The 13,560-nt window shown below is 48.1% G+C and overlaps 1 non-coding gene across 1 annotated transcript; it reads right to left on the reverse strand.

Annotated features, from left to right (window-relative positions):
• Positions 1 to 1,059: 1,059 nt before the first annotated feature.
• On the reverse strand, positions 1,060 to 1,131 carry TRNAW-CCA (transfer RNA tryptophan (anticodon CCA)). Its single transcript has one exon. It is a non-coding gene; the product is annotated as a tRNA-Trp (tRNA).
• Positions 1,132 to 13,560: the final 12,429 nt, after the last annotated feature.

The following is a 13,560-nucleotide window of genomic DNA, read 5'->3' on the forward strand; positions in this document are numbered from 1 at the left end:
GCTTGCCTAGTTTCAAGGCAGAAGAGAGAGCCAGAGTCAGCAACAGCGACATGGATGATTGAACATAGAGGAATTTATGCCTCTGAAGAAAGTCCTGGAGCTACAGCACACCGTGTGCAGTGGACAGAGAGGTGGACAGGACGGCTGCCTTCTCCCCCGGAAGGGGAGACTGCAGTTATAGGGGAAACTGACAGGTGGGCTCATGAGTTACCAGGGAGACCAGCAGAGGGCAGCCCCTCACTGCCCCTGTGATAAACTGGGTCCTGGGACCGCTAGGCAGGAAGGTCAGTCCTGAGCGCAGGGTGTAGGGGAAGTGGGCCCTGGTCCAGCAGCGGATGGACAGAGAGTAAGAGAACAGCCACCCTGAGCTGCCTGAGCCTACAGTTCCTCAGGCCCTGCAGCTCTCCACCCGTCTGCAGGCATAGATCTAATCCTGGGGATTTTTTCGTCATTTGAGATTTGAAACGCTGGCTCTTTATGGCTGGCCCTTCTGCCCACTCCAGGGCAGGGCCAGTCCTGGTCTCTCTCAGGATCGTGCTTGCCACCCGCTAGCGGGTCCCAGCACCTGCGTGGAAGCCGGGCTCCACCTGCCCGGGCATCTCCGGGCATCAGAGCTGCGCAGAGCTCGGCCGTCAGTCCCCAGGTCGGGGGCGCGGGGATTAGGAGGGGGGCGTGGTGGGAGCACGAGCAGCCCCCGCCGCGGGTTCCAAGGCTATCAGACCTGCTGACTGGACCTTCCAGCCGAGCCCGCCGAGGGGTCAGACACCTGCGGAATCCGCGGGGACACCTCCCGCCGGGAGACCCTCCGCGGAGCGGGGCTGGGGAGGGGAGACGTGAGTCGGGCGGGAGGGGCTGACTCAAGAGGCCCGGCACACAGCCCATGGCAGGTCCCGGGAGGGACCGTGAGCATCAGCTCTGTCTTCGCGACGAGAAGAAAAAGGCCCCACGAGCCGTCAGGGCGGGCGGGATAATACACCTGCGCAAGATCAAATCTCTTGTGATGGGACTCGACTCCACTCCTTCTGCTGCCCCTGTACTTTGGGAGGAAAAAAGCCGATCTGACCCCGACGTGACTTGAACACGCAACCTTCTGATCTGGAGTCAGACGCGCTACCATTGCGCCACGAGGTCACAGAAAACAGGAGCTGCCAGGGAGCTAAAGGCCTCGGCGAGGCTGCGCCGCCGCGCGGCAGAACGCTGGCGCTTCGTTCATCCCGCCCCGATTCGGAGGGCGGAGCCGAGTCCATGCGCATGCGCGTCCCAGGGAAGCGGTGCCGCGAGCTAGTGCGGGGCGGAGCGGATTTCTGGAGGGCTGGACTCCTTTCAGAGAAGCCCCCCGCCCGACTCCAAGGAAAGAAAGCGGGTGGGTAGCCTGAAGAGTCAGAACTTGATAAACGAGCTTGAAAACGCAACGACTTTACTATTATTTTTACTTTGCAAGTTAGTTCATTGCATTTGTCAATTTTTAATTGAAGTACAATTGGTTTTAGAGTTTTCCTGGTGGCTTAGTGGTCAAGAACCCGCTTCCCAACGCAGGAGACCGAGGTTCGATCCCTGGCTGGGGAAAATCCCCTGGAGGAGGACCGGGCAACCTGCTCCAGTATTCTTGCCTGGGAAATCTCATGGCCAAAGGAGCCTGGCGGGATACAAGTCCATGGGGTCACGAAAGAGTTGGACACGACTTAACAGTTAAACAACATAGTTGATATATAATTATTGTTTCTAAACCATAGAAGTAAACTTTGTCTTTGAGGAAAATCAGAACAGTGCCTGGAAGAAAATTGGAATCTCTGACCATCCACCACCCAGAGATATTGATTGGGGTTTGTGTTTGTTTTTTTGTTTGTTTGTTTTGCAGATTTTTTATCAGCTACCTCTACTTCCCAAATCCGTTATTGAACTTTCAAGTAATGGGTCGTATACACCCAGAAGGGCTTCCCTGCTGGAGGAGTGGGTAAAGAATCCGCCTGCAATGCAAGAGACACAGGTTCAATCCGGAAGATCCCCTGGAGAAGGAAATGGCAACCCACTCCAGTATTCTCGCCTGAAAAATCCCTTGGACAGAGGAGCCTGATAGGCTACAGTCGAAAGGGTCGCAAAGAGTTCGACAAGACTGAGCAACTAACACACACCCAGAAAAGCAACCGTGAATTTTCACAAAGTGATAATGTGTATCTGGCTCCCAGACAGAGAAAGACCTAAGCATCTTTCTTCCAGTGCATTTTTGAGATGAGATTATACTGTACATAACGGTTTTGTTTTTTTTTATTCTCACTTGTCACTATATTGTCCCCATATGTTAATACATTTCCTAGCCTAATTTTAGGGCAGGGCTTCCCAGGTGGCACTAATGGTAAAGAATCCTCTGCCAATTCAGGTGATGCCAGAAATGAGGGTTCAATCCCTGGGTCAGGAAGATCCGCTGCAGGAGGAAATGGCTACCCCCTCCAATATTCTTGCCTGGAGAATCGGATGGACAGAGGAGCCTGGCAGGCTACAGCCCATAGAGTTGCACAAAGTAGAACATGACTGAAGCGACTTAGCACACGATGTATCGTAATTTTAAAGGGCTCATTGATCACTTCATGGGAATTCTGAGTCCCTGCTTTTGAACAGTACTTTTTCCTTTTTATTGGATAAGAAAGGCAAAACTATTTAATAAATGAGTAAACATGCTCCTAAGTTAAAAAGGTAGAAGTAAGAAAGAGCGCTCTCCTGGCCTGATTAAGAACAAGAGGTATCAGTTAATTCAATAACTAGGACATCCGAAGGTCCTGGCATTCTTTAGAGAAGGAGAGAGGGAAGCCTTTGTGGGAAGAAGGAAAACTGTCTGGTACTCTTGGGTGAAGCTGGGGCTGGGGGGTGGGGGGGCAGTGTGGGTTTGAGGGAGCAGGTGAGACCACCGGAGCTTCTACTTGTCAATGGAAAGGGATTGCGGCAGTCTTTGTATTTGTGGCCACGTATGACATTGGGAGCATTTGGGGTGGACCCAAGGCCATCAGGGCATCAGAGATTGGAGCCTCTGTCCCCGATCTTCCAGGAAAAGGGCCTGCCAGCCCGCAGCACCATTGCTGGTTCCATGTCCAGATGCCAGGGAGCCAGAGCCCCGAGTCACCTCCTTATCAATTTTGATGGCCCAGGGGTGAAGTGTACCCTGCTGGGGGTGGTGGGGGAATGGGGAGCCGAGAGAGGGGAGGGAGTGAACGAGATCTGGTCGCAGCTTCGGGCTGGTCACTCCCTCGCGTCCCTCCTCCCCGCAAGCCTCCAGCCCTGGCCGCACAGCAAGGTCACTGTGAGGAGGAGCCAGTGCCTTTCCCACGGATGTCGAGGGCCCAGAATCTCCTGGAAAGAATGCCTTAATACAAGGAAAGGTCAGATACATTCTTGAAACCCAGCTCAGAGTTCTGGATACTCAGGCCCGGGCCCCTCCTCCTGTGATGTTGACGCAAACCTTAAGTGTGATTGCGCTGTGCGTAGGCCCCTACAGGCCAGTGCGGTGGTGCACTCGGACGGAGGGACGGCAGAGGTTTGTAAGGACGGCATCTGGGGGCCCTTTTAAAAGTGAGCGCCGTCCCCGCCAGGGCAGACCAGAGCGAAGGAGTGAGGCAGGTGTGCAGTTGTGCAGCATCAGTCAGGTCCTCTTTTACCCTTGGTCCCGCCTCGGGGTTATCGGACCCATGCCCAATGGGAGCTCCAGGGTCAACTCCTCTTAAAACTTTGCTTGCTTGTTCATCATGGATTTTTTGCATCTATTTGTATTTTTTGACCACGCCTGAGGCATGGGGGATCTTAATTCCCCCACTAGGGATTGAACTCGCAGCCCATGCTGTGGAAGCTGAGAAGCTTAGTCCCTGGACCTCCAGGGAAGTCCAACAATTTTTATTTTTCAAAAGACTGCATTTTAAAAACTTATCTTATTTAAAAATATTTTTTAAACTTAAAAAATTTAACTGTGGAGATAAGCCCCCACCCCTCAGAGAATGCCTCACTTGCTTCACCCTCGTTCCAGCCCTGCTGTTCACCAAAATTCTGCTGATGCCCAGAAATCAGAAAGAACTGCTTCCTTATTTTAGAACTAAACTCCATTATGCCAAAAAAAAAACAAAAAGAGAGAGAGAGAACAACAAAAAACTCCTGCAAAATATAGAAATTTTCAAAATGACAAAACAGTCAATGTCCAATAAAATATAAAAAAAAAAGGATAACTACCATCAGTAACAAAGGTGTGTGGGGAAATAGATATTCTCACTCAGGACTGGAAAAGAACATGAAATAGCTGTTTGGATTGTAATGTGGCACATGTTTTAAAAATGCTTCTGTCCAAACATCTGCTCTTCTAGAGAATAGGAATAGGTACTAAAGAACCAGTTAAGGATGTATGCAAAGATGCACTGTCCAGATTGTTCTCATCAGAGCTGTGTTGGTGACAGTGAAACCCAAGATCCACAGCTCAGTCTAATTTCCAAGGGAGTGAGCACAGGGGCTGGCCTTGGCAAGTGCTTGTATTTATGAGCTCCCTGAATAAAGAGACATTGTATTGAGACTCCAGGGGTAACTGTTATGGAGGAAGAATGCAGGGATGGGACATTTCATTGTTCATTACAAGGACTTCTCTGGCAACCCAGTGGTTAAACTTTGCCTTCTAATGCAGAGTGTTGTTCTGCCAAAAGTTTTAACTTTCATCTCAGGTTCAAAGGATTTGTTAACAAAATTAATCACTTGTTGCAAACAAATGAACAATACCAGTATTTATTAGAGAATTATCTAGCTTACTTTCAATATATTAACATTAAAAGAGAAATAGAAACAGCGGAGGATACATCATTAGACTGGGTTGTAACCAACATCCAGACTTAAACAGCACTGGGAAATCCCGTGTCACAGCAAGTCCGGAGTCTGAACTGGGAAAATGTCCCAGGCAGTGAGTCCACTTTGTGGGTGAGACTTCAAAACTTCAGTTCTGAGATTCCTGCTTAAAATCCCAGGCCACAGACTGATATAGCCATCAATCTGTGAGCAAACTTCAGCTCTGGTTTCATGTTAATGCTGTCTGTTTTATCTTATGAGCATTGATAGTCTCCAGGCCCAGGAGACTGGTTGGATCTCCAGGGCTCAGGAGAATTCCAAGACTCACTCCCTATCTTATCTATGATGCCGCCCAGCTGGCTGGTAAAAGTCGGTGCAAGTGCAGGCAGGCACGTAGCCAGGGTGGCATCCAGGCAGATTAGGGACAAGTCAGAGGCCTGCTCTGCTTTCTTTGTCTCTGAAACCTGAACAAGGCTTCAATCTTAATTCTCCTAACAGCGGTGCAGCTTCGATCCCTGGTCCAGGAGATAAGATCCCACATGCCTTGCAGCCAAACAAACCAAAACATAAAACAACAGAAGCAATGTTGTAACAAATTCAAGAAAGGCTTTTACAATGGTAAAAAAAAAAAAAAAAAAAAACTTAAAGCATTTTTTCATTAGATATATTAGAAACCAATGTTGGGTAATCTGGAGGCCCAGGCCAAGGACAGGACTCCTCCAAGCTGTGGCCTCCTGATTAATTGAGAAGAAAAGCCACTACATCCCATGATGGGAGAGGGATGCCTCCGGCCGTGGCACAGAGGTTAAAAAAAAAAAAGAAAAATTAAAGTTTTAAAAATGCAGATTTGGGGATAATGGAAGAAGTTTTCACATACTGAGGTATGAGAAAGTCATTCTGGTTTATACAGGAGTTAACTTGAATTTGATGCTAACCAGAACAGCCTGTTTGGGGCCCATCAAATGTACATTGTACATCTGCTTTGATCATTAACACGTTCACAGACCAGAAGCAAAGAATGTCCATGTTTAAAATATATAAATATTCAAAGACTCCCCGCCTGGGACGCCAGTGTTGGTTTCTCCTTCCGTGGTAAGACTCCCTTCCCAGGCACCAAGGCCATTCTGACTCGCTGTATATTGGCTCATCTGCTTTTTGAAACCTTGAAGGAATGTACCCCAGACTTGTTTGATGTCCTTTGTTCTGACAAGATATAAAACTGAGCTGAAAACCACGCTGCTCCGAAGCAGCTCCTCCGAGGCTGTCTCCAGGCTACAGTCTGTTTGACTCAAATAAAACTCTTGTCATTCCTGTTATACTCTGGTTATTATTTGTGTCGACAGAGTCTTGAATTTCAGGCATTTCTATTTTCATGACAATTTTGTATTATGCCAGGTTTTCCTTCTTTGCTCTGTGCCTTGAAAACCTTGATTAGGAAAAAAAAAAAAAAAAGCCCTCCTTCAACACAGGAAAATTCAAGAGGATTATAGTTGAAACCAGTCTGCACCTCCCTGCCTGTCTTTTCCTTTTAAAGCTTCTGTGACCCTCTTAGGTTTTGGTTTTGCTGAGGATGTGGTTTGGTATAAACCCAAGTAAGTCTGGCTGATCTGTCAGGGCTAGAATGTCTTCACTGAGCTAATGAGAAAGGTTGCCATGCTTGTTTGTGGTCAGGGGAGACTGGGGCAGTGTGGATGTCCTTTACCTTGGAGACGGAGAGCTGAAAGCAGAAAGTTCCATCTACGGTCATCAGCTGTGGGTGCAGCTAGCGAGGATGAGGGTACTGTCCAGTTACTCCATGTGACAATAAGTGTGACTTTCTCAACTTTGCCCCATGTGACAGTGTTGACTGTACTTGTTTCTGGAGATGTTCTTCAGCCTGGAGATTTTTTTTTTTTTAATTTATTTGGTCTTAGTTGCGGCACTTGGGACCGTCAATCTTCTATTACTATTAAAAGAAACTTTTTCAGTAATTAATTAATTTATTTTTGTCTGTGCTGGGTCTTCATTGCTGCCTGGACTTTTCTCTAGTTGAAGCAAGTGGGGGCTGCTCTCTAGTTGTGGTGCATGGGCTTCTCATTGTAGGGGTTTCTCTTGCCATGGACTACAGGCTCTAGGGCTCAGCAGTTATGGATCCTGGACCAGGGACTGAACCTGTGTCTCCTGCCTTGCAAGGTGGATTCTTTGCCACCGAGCCACCAGGGAAGCCCTTCTTTTCCTTTTTAAAAATATATATTTGTTTGTTTATTTGGCTGCATCGGTCTTGGTTGTGGAATGTGGGATCTAGTTCCCCAACCAGGGATCAAACACAGGGTCCCCTGCATTGGGAGGGCAGAGTCTTAGCCACTGGATTACCAGAGAAGTCCCCAGCCTAGAGAGAGCCTTGGCATTTTACTAAATCAAAGACCCTCCGGCTGTCACTCACCAGATGCAGCTGTGTGCTGCACACACAGAGAGGCCTTGATGATAGACAGGGCACTGAAATTCCATCAACAGTCAAATGGAGACAGTGCCATCCCCTGGGAACTAAAACCCCTGTCTTCCAACATGAAAGAATGACAAAAGGAAGAGCCTGTCCCTATTCATCAGGATTTAAATATGGGTTTAAACTTAGACAAAGAACATTACTGTGGAAGGTTCCCTCTACCAAGGAGGTGGCAAGCGTACCAGTCCTGTCTTTGCCACTATCTGTGTGACACCAGACAAATCACCCAACTTTTCTTTGCCATGGACTCCTCAATTCTAAGAGCTTCCCAGAGGGCTTAGTGGTAAAGAACCTGCCTACCAATGCAGGAAACAGAGGAGATGCACGTTCCATCCCTGGGTCTGGAAGATTCCCTGGAGGAGGAAATGGCAACCCACTCCCAGTATTCTTCCCTGGAAAATCCCATGGACAGAGGAGCCTGGCGGGCTACAGTCCATGTGTTGCAACATGCCTCAATCTAAACTGTGATATAACCGGAGTAAGAGGATTGTAAGCCAAGTAATGCTTTGAAAACGAGCTCCAAAGAGCACAATATGTTTCTAAAAAAATTTTTTTTAGTTGCAGCAGGGGGGTATCTAGTTTCCTGACCAGAGATCGAATCTGTTCATCCCACCCCCTGTATTGGGAGCTCAGAGTCAACCTACAGGACCACCAGGACATCCCTGTTTCCTGATTCTTAGAGTGTCTATTAGGCTTCCATGGACATGTCAGAGTTCATAACCATGGGGCTGTCAGGACTGCCCAGGGCTATGGAGTGAGATGTGATTTAACCTAATGCTGGGCTCTCTCCAAGCACAAGCAGTAAGCAAGCCTGCTGTCCGTACTTACTCAGAGTCATGTAAGCTGGAAAATGGGTACCTCACAGCCCCTATTCCACCTTACATTCTTGTGTTATTTCTCTCCCTCTCAAAAATGTATTGTTCTTCTCTGATTAGGGATTAGTGGAGTCCAACCAAATCACCCTGTTTGGGTCCCCAGGATAGCCAGTGTGACCTTGTATTATCTGACGGATATGTAAATCGGGGAATCATCATCACAAAATGATTCATAAACCTACTCTGAGTCATCTGGAAACTCAGATCTTTGCAATTTTATCACTTTTCTGAGGACCTACCACGTCCCTGGCACCGTGGTACACATTTCACTCTTTGGCTGCATTGGGTCTTTATTGTGGCTGCTCGGCTTCTCTCTTTGCGGAACATGGACTTAGCTGCCCTGTGGCAACGTGGATCCTAGTTTTGGGACCAGAGATTCAACCCTCATACCCTGCGTTTCAAAGGTGAAATCTTAACCCCTGGAGCACCAGGGAGGTCCCAGTAGGTATTTTATATGTCACCTCATTTAGTCTTCACAACCTGAATTCTTCATGGAACTCTGCCTTTTCCTATGATTGTATGGTCTGTCGGTCCCCATAAATGGCTGCTCTCTTGCTCTTGGTACATCCCATGCCCCACTGGCCCTGCCTCACCCTTATGCTATGCAAAAGATTGCTTCCTTTTTTTTTTTTTTTTTACTATTTATTCATTTATCTGCTCAGGTCTTAGTTGCAGCATACAGGCTCTTCATTTCACACAGGGACTCTAGCTGTGGCTCATGGGCTTAGCTGCTTCGTGGCATGTGGGCTCTTAGGTCCCTGACCACAGATTGCACCTGAGTCCCCTGCATTCTTAACAACTGGACTGCCAGGGAAGTCCCTGCATCCCCGTCTTAATCTGCAAGTTTAATAAGGAATCGCCAGCATGATCAGGCTGTGTGTGTGTTAGTCTCTCAGTCGTGTCTGACTCTTTGCAACCCCTTGGACTGTAGCTTGCCAGGTTCTGCTGTCCATGGGATTCTCCAGGCAAGAATACTGGAGTGGGTTGCCATTGCCTTCTCCAGTGATCAGCCTGACCCCCAGCTAAAATTTGTTCTAGCCAAAGGACCAGAATGGCTCCAGTATGTTTGGTCATCATCAGGAGACATCAGCCTTCATGACTGTTGCTAACCCAGAGCTGTGTGGGAGTCCCCCTGTTGACCAAGGGGGCTTCTAACATCATGCTCCCTACAACTGAGAGCAGCCCCCTCCAGTGAAGACCGCTGCCACGACCTGCTTGCCCTCCCCTGTACTCAGTGGGGTGTTGCTCCCGGACCTTTGCCTCTGACCTGTTAAGGTGCCCATCCAAAAAACACTGATGCCTCTGTCTGTCACTGTCTACAGGCTCTTCCATCTCACTGCTGAGCAGTTACAAGTACTGCAGGACTGAAGGATACAGGTTAGCAAGTCTTTCTGCATTTTCTTTCTTTTTTTTTTTTTCCATTTGTTTATTTTTTATTTTGTTTCTATTACTTTATAAGATGGGTCCAAAAAAAAACCAAAAAAACACTGCTGCAGTTTATGTCAGAGCATTCTCCTATATAGTCCTCTAGGGGTTTTATAGTATCCAGTCTTAAATTTAGATCATTAATCCATTTTGAGTTTATTTTCATATATGGTGCTAGAGAATGTTCTAATTTTATTTTACATATAGCTGTCCAATTTTCCCAGCACCACTTATTGAAGAGATTGTCTTTTCTCCATTATATATTCTTGCCTTTTTTGTTGTAGATTAATTGACCATAAATTTGTATGCTTATTTCTGGGCTTTCTGTCCGGTTCCATTGATCTATATGTCTGCTTCTCTGCCAGTACCATACTCTTTTGATTACTGTAGTTTTGAGGTATAGTCTGATGTCAGGGAGTCTAATTTCCTCCAGCTCTTTAATTTTTTAAAAATTAAAAAAAAAATTATTGGAGTGTAGTTGATTTACAATGTTGTGTTATTTTCAGGTGTACAGCAATGTGAATCAGTTATATATATATATCCACTCTGTTTTTAGATTCTTTTCCCATGAAGGCCATTACAGACTACTGAGTAAAGTTCTCTGTGCTATATAGTAGGTTCTTATTAGTTACCTATTTTATATATAGTAATATGTATATGTCAATCCCAGTCTCCCAATTTATCCCTCCTTGCCCTCATTCCCTGGTAAACATAAGTTTGTTTTTTCTTTCTCAAGATTGCTTTGGCTGTTCAGGGTCTTTGGCATTTCTGTGTGTGTGTGTGTGTGTGTCTGTGTGTGTCTGTGTGTCTGTGTGTGTTAGTCACTCAGTTGTGTCTGACTCTTTGCGATCCCATGGACTGTACCCCTCCAGGCTCCTCTGTCCATGGAATTCTCCAGGCAAGAATACTGGAGTGGGTTGCCATTTCCTTCTCCAGGGGATCTTCCCAACTCAGGCATCAAACCCGAGTCACCTGTATTGCAAGCAGATGCATTTTCTTCCATTCTTTCTCATGTGAAATAACTCCCCTGGAGGAGCCTTGTGCTATTTTTTAACTTTCCCAGAAATATTTTTCTGCTTTGGGCTTCCATTCATATTGTCACAGTATAAGGACTTTGCCATTTTTACAGAGATATTTTTGAATGTTTAATCTGTTGTTCAGTCTATCTATAGCTTCTCTATCTGAAGGGAAATGTTCCTAAGAATAAAACAGGAATAACTGTAGGCTCCCAAAATGCTTCCAAAAATTCCAGCCCAGGACCAAGGGCCTCAACCTACTCCAGAAAAAACACCAGTAACCCAACCCCAGGGTTCCTCGCAAAAGAACTGCACTCTCCACACCTTTGGGAGCTGAGAGTTCTAAACTCTATATTTTAAAATATTTATTTTTGGCGGCATCCGGTCTCAGTAGTGGCACTCCGGCTTCTCCCCACTATGGGGCACAGCCCAGGAGTTGCAGCGCACAGGGTGAGCTGCCCCACAGTATGGGGTATCTAGTTCCCCGGGCTAGGGGTAGGGGTTAGGGTTAGGGATGGAACACGCACCCGCTGCACTGGAAAGTGGATTTTTAACCACTGGACCACCTAGTTCCTACACTCTTAACTCAGTCTCTTTATGGGTGTTTCCAGAGGCTCAGTGCGCTCCAGGCTCAATTTGTCCCCAGGCTGTAGCGCGGTCCCGCGGGCCATCAGTGTCCTCTTTGTGCCTACGCCGCCCAGCCCAGCCCAGCCGAGGGCAACGCTCCTCTGGGCCTCACCCCCGTCCCGCTCCCCGGGAGGGAGGCGGCAGAAGGTTCCGAGGCGCAGGTGGATCCGCAGGACTCGCAGGCCACGCCCAGGCCTGGCGGGCGGTGGGAGGTGGGCGAGGCCGGGTCTCAACCCCCAGGCGCAAGACCTCGACCGCAAGGAGGGCGCACTTAGGCGTTGAGCTCGGCCTCTAGCGCCCGCCGCACCTGCCGGCAGCCAATCCCGAGGCGGCTCCGCAAACGCCTGGATGGGGTGCGGTGACGTCATGCACCCAGTGATCATCCCGGAAGTCCGCCAACCTTCCCTGCCCCCTCCCGGCTCGATCCCCAGGAGTCCGCGTGTGTCCTGTACGGCGATGTCTCCAGTTTATTGTTCACTTCATCGTAGACCATATCGAAGCCAGTTGCCCGACGACGCAGATGAGCTGGCTTAAGAGGAAAGCTGGGAGGGGAATCTGAGGGCACAGAAAATGAGGCGCTGTGCGTCCGGGTCAGGTCTAATTGGCTGCGAGTGTGGATTCTGGGAGTCTGCTCCTCACAGCTCCCAGAGGAGAGTGAACACCGTACCCGCCGAGTAATTAAGACTGGATGAGAATTGCAAATGTTGTCCCTGAGGACCCTAACCTTCTCTGTGTTCCCAGCGGGAAGTCCACGAAGGGGTCTGTCTGAGTAGTGAGCTGGGAGAGATGCTAGTCACAGCAAGGTTTCCTGACGCCCCACGACTGACCTGCTGCTCCTTCCCTCCACAGTCCATCTGAAGTCACTGAGCTGGAGGACGGCTACTGCCCACATTCTGAGAGTGTAATCGAATGGCTTTCGAGCTGGGCTGCCTGGGTGGAGTCCCTACCTGTCACTGGCCCTCGCGTGGGTCTAGGATGTGTCTTAAACTCCCTCACTCTCACCTCTAGGTATAAAGAGGACCGACAGTGGGAGCCTCACTCAGGGCTACTGTGAGGTTAGCATAGGAACCAATAAAGTACTCTGAACATACCTGTGCTCTGTCAGTTTTTTTCATGATTTAATCCAATTCTTTTTTTATTATTTATTTGTTGGCCACACTGCGAGGCAGGTGGGATCTTAGTTCCCTGACCAGGAATTGAACCCGTGACCCCTACAGTGGAAGCACAGTCTTAGGGAACCACCAGAAAAGTCTCTATTCAGAGATTCTTGAATCAGGCAGCATTTCATCCAGCACATGAGAAAAAGATTCAAGGAGCTGTACAGAATGAAGGCTTTTACAGGCAAAAGGGGACTAGGAAAAAAAGACAGTTTCTAAGAGTGGATTGCTTTAAGCAGGGTCACCTTCTTTTGGGGGGGGGGGTTCCATCATGCAGATACCTAATTCCAGCTGACTGGTTAAAGGTCACATTCGTGGGAGACACTGCGAGTGCAGTTAGTTTAGATAGTAAGTATTTGTCTGCAGGTGACTCCATTTTGGGACCTGTAGTTTTTTTTGTTTGTTTGTTTGTTTGTTTTAACAGACCCAACTCCCTTCTCAAGATCTATGGTGGGATCGGGAATAGAAGTCACAACTCTGAGTGGGAAGTTAGATCCTATATTAGATCCCTAGGGCTGCTGGAATGAAGAACCACAAACTGGGGGCTTAAAACGCCAGAAATTTATTCTCTCCCGGCCTGGAGGCCAGTGGTCTGAAGCCAAGGTGGCAGCAGGGTTAGTTCTCTAGGAAGCTCTGGGGGAGCATGTGTTTCATGCCTCTTTCCTGGCTGCTGGGGCTGCTGGCAGTCCTTGGCCTGTAGCTACCTCTGTCTTCATGAGACATCTTCAATTCTGTATCCCTGTCTCCGGTTTCCCCCTCCTTCCTCTTAGGAGGACTTCAGTCAAGGGAACTGTGACCTACTTTAAATCCAGGACGATCTTGAGACCCTTAACTGGATTATGTCTGCAAAGACCCTATTATTTCCAAATAAGGTCGCAACTGAGGTTTATGGTGGGCGTGCCTTTTTGGGTGACACTATTCAACCCACTGCAGACTCATCTCTTGCTTGCAGGTGGCCTTGGACTTTGGGCATTCCTGATCTTTAGTTTCCTTACTAGTTAAAGGAGATGGGGTCTTTGTCTGGTCTGTGTCACTCATTCAAAGTCTGTGTTAAGCACCTTTTAGACAACTGGACTCTATACATCCTGGGCTTCCCTGGTGGCGATGGTAAAATGTCCGCCTGCAATGCAGGAGATGCGGGATCAATCCCTGGGTCAGGAAGATCCCCTGGA

This window comes from Ovis canadensis, chromosome 11 (assembly GCF_042477335.2).
Source record: "Ovis canadensis isolate MfBH-ARS-UI-01 breed Bighorn chromosome 11, ARS-UI_OviCan_v2, whole genome shotgun sequence".
Classification (NCBI taxonomy): domain Eukaryota; kingdom Metazoa; phylum Chordata; class Mammalia; order Artiodactyla; family Bovidae; genus Ovis; species Ovis canadensis.